Below are 3,085 nucleotides of genomic sequence, written 5' to 3'. Positions count from 1 at the left end.
CTGCCCACCTTTCCTACCCTGCTTCCCACCTCTCCCAGCAGCTCAGAAAGAACTGAAACTGTAATTTGCTCAGCCTCCAAAACCCCACTGCAGGTCTGACCCTGAGTACACCCTAAGTTCACCTCCAGTTGTGGGTGAAGCTCTTCCCTACTGCTGGCCCATGTTGCTCTCACCTAACAGGTGACAGATATAAACAAAAACAAAGCCCAAAAAATAAAGGATGCCTTCCATCACGGGAGCTTTAAAGGTGACTAAAACAAAGCAAATTGAATTCCCACCTGGATGTTTGTGATGATTGTGGCATAGCATAAACTCTCCAAAAATACAATCCTTTTTACTGGCCTACACCTAAGTAGTACTGATTAATTCTCTTGAGGGCACCTAAATTTAGACCTTCTGACTTCCTCTCCCACATGTTTTCCACACATCCAAGAAGTGCTGCAAATATATACTTACAGTACATGGGTGGCTCAGGCATTTGTCTATGTCTCCAGACCTTCTGCAAGAGAAACTATCTAGGGACTGATTTTTGAAGCTTACATTGCCTTTCCACTCTGTCCCTCCTCAGGCCACATTTTCTGGCTTTCAGAACCAAGCAAACACACTTTCCTGAGTGTCTTTCAGTGCTTCCTGGTTCTCTGCCAGCCCACATTTGCAAAGAGCCATCTATTGGCTACCATCCTATCCAGTGACTCCTGGGTATGACACATCATACAGCAGTCTGCTGAAGCATGGAATTCACGTGATTTTCAACTTCTCCACAGTCAACTTGCATATTTTTAACATCCACTCTCTGGCAGCCTGGGGGAGAGAAGTATGTTGCATTTGTAGTTGTGAGGAAGGGTGGGAGTGAGGGCATATGAGAAGCTGAGGCCCCTATGGTTGAGTGACTGTGTACATGGGACAGCTACAGCATTGTTGAGCTAAACAATGAGACATTCCACAGTTTAAAAAACAAAATACAAAAATAATGAGAAAACAGGGTGTGTTTTCTGGGGGTGTAGATTTTTTTCCCCATTTAGAGGGGAAAACCATTTTTATTATGTGCAATCATGATAGTAATTTCTACAGTCTAAGAATCAAGCACAATTACATCAATTATATTACTGTTCAGTTATTTCAGGCATCCATACAACAATCCTACAGCAACATTTTGGACTTCAAACTGCTGTATGCCTAAGCCTGTCAAGTGACTGTGAGCACAGCAGGAGACAAGTGGCCACATATGGCACCTGAGAAGGGACAGACCTCTCCTTCTAGTTCAGAAAGGGTTCACCCACCCACACTTGCCTTTAGAAAGCTGTTGGATTCTAAGAATTTATTATCTGGGTGGGTTGTTCCCTGCCTTTGCTTGCACTGCCTTCTGCAAGAGCCACATGATGCTTGGCTGAGGTGGGGCATTCAGGAGTTGGACTTTGAAGGTAGTCTGGCTTCTCATTTTATCCTGCCATGCAGCCGGCTGTAGAGCAAGGTGCCTTGGCTGATGAGGAATTCCTGCTTTCTCTTGAGCCATTGGCAGCAGCTGCACTTCCCCAAAGCAGCACAGGGCACAGGTACCAGCTGTGCCTGTAGGCCACAGGGCACACAGACACAAGGGCAGCAGGGACCAGCTGAAGGAAGCTGGAAGAAAATATGAAAGCCAACAGAAACCACCAAGCCTTCACAGTGCTGCTTCTCACCCACAGGCATCCTGGCTCCACTAGCGATGCTACCAAAGAAAAAAAGGGAATGCTTATGGCATCTAACAGGAGGGGGAAGAAGCAGGGAGAGCAGCATTCAAAGTGTTTCTGGCAGACAAAACCTATCAGGTCTGGAAAGACCTAGACAGGAGGTGGCTTGCTGTGGTGCAACTAAAGTTGAGCAAAGGGAATGTAACCACAGGGCCAGAAAAGAGCTTACTAGTCCTGCTGCAGTAGTATGCCACACACTTAATAAACTTCCAAAATAAAAAATACCTTACTCATATTCCACCACAAGTAAGGCAACATATGAGGGCACATCCTGTTGGGATGGTTTGGTACCTGTATCCAAGGCAAACTGTCTTTTCTTTTTCTTTTTAAGAAAGAAGTGTAATTTTTTTATCCAGGACCTGCACTGTCTTCCCATCCTCTGCTCAGCTGTATCCCAGAGCAAATCTATCACAGGCTGGTAACCCAGCTGCTAAAACCTGCAGAGACGGCCCATTTGTGACACACTTGGCACCAATATCCCAAGCCTAACCTTTCCTCTGTCCCGTGCAGTGGGAGCTGGAGTCAGCAACGTCCAGAGTCCAACATTAAACCCTACCAGCCCAACAGAAGGAGAGTAGGGCTGTGGCAGACCTGTTTTGCACTGTGGGGTGGTGCAGCATGTGGTGAAACAAAGGTTGTCTCCAAAACACATAAACAAGCTTGATGGGAACTTAAGGTCCCACCACAGAGTCCCCTCGGATGGGAAGGCTAAGTTGTTCCCACGAGGAGTCTTTCTGGTCCTGGCTGAGTCCCTGCATGAGGGGAGCTACGGGATACGGTCAGTGTTTAACCCCGGGCAAGCACCACTCTCGTCGCTGAGCCTTCGGCCCTGCAGAAGGGAACACAGCCCACAGAGAAACGGCGCCACTCCGTGCTTTTGGTGGTGGGAAGCAAAACAACCAGGGAAAAAAAAAAAAAGTAACAAGTATTCCCGTGATTTATTCCCGCCTTCCAGCTTTGCAGCAGCCCCGCTCTGCCCGCATTACGGGCAACACCACCTCCCTTTCTCGTAAGGCGAGCAAAACGCCGCGTCAGGCAGGGCCGCGCGTCAGCCAGGGCCGCTCCTCGGGGGGACGCGGGGGGGGGCAGGCCAAGCACTTCCTGCTCATCGTTACACAGCACTTTTCCAACCTTCCAGGGCTCCCCTTTCTTCCGCTGCTGCTGCCGGTTCCCCCCGGCAGCCGGCAGGGACGCACTCTCCCCCCCGGCCGGGGCAGCGGGCGCGGCTGCGCTCGGCGCGCGCCCCTCTCCGCCTCCCCCCAGCGGGGCCCCCGGCGACCCCGGGCCCCAGCGGCGCCGTGGGCGGGGGCGCGCGGGGAGCGGCAGGAGGCGGGGCGGGGGTTGCGCCATGGCAG

This window comes from Pyrgilauda ruficollis, unplaced genomic scaffold (assembly GCF_017590135.1).
Source record: "Pyrgilauda ruficollis isolate IOZ18807 unplaced genomic scaffold, ASM1759013v1 scaffold75, whole genome shotgun sequence".
Classification (NCBI taxonomy): domain Eukaryota; kingdom Metazoa; phylum Chordata; class Aves; order Passeriformes; family Passeridae; genus Pyrgilauda; species Pyrgilauda ruficollis.
The sequence above is the reverse complement of the archived record's forward strand: the minus strand, read 5'-3'. Positions refer to the sequence as shown.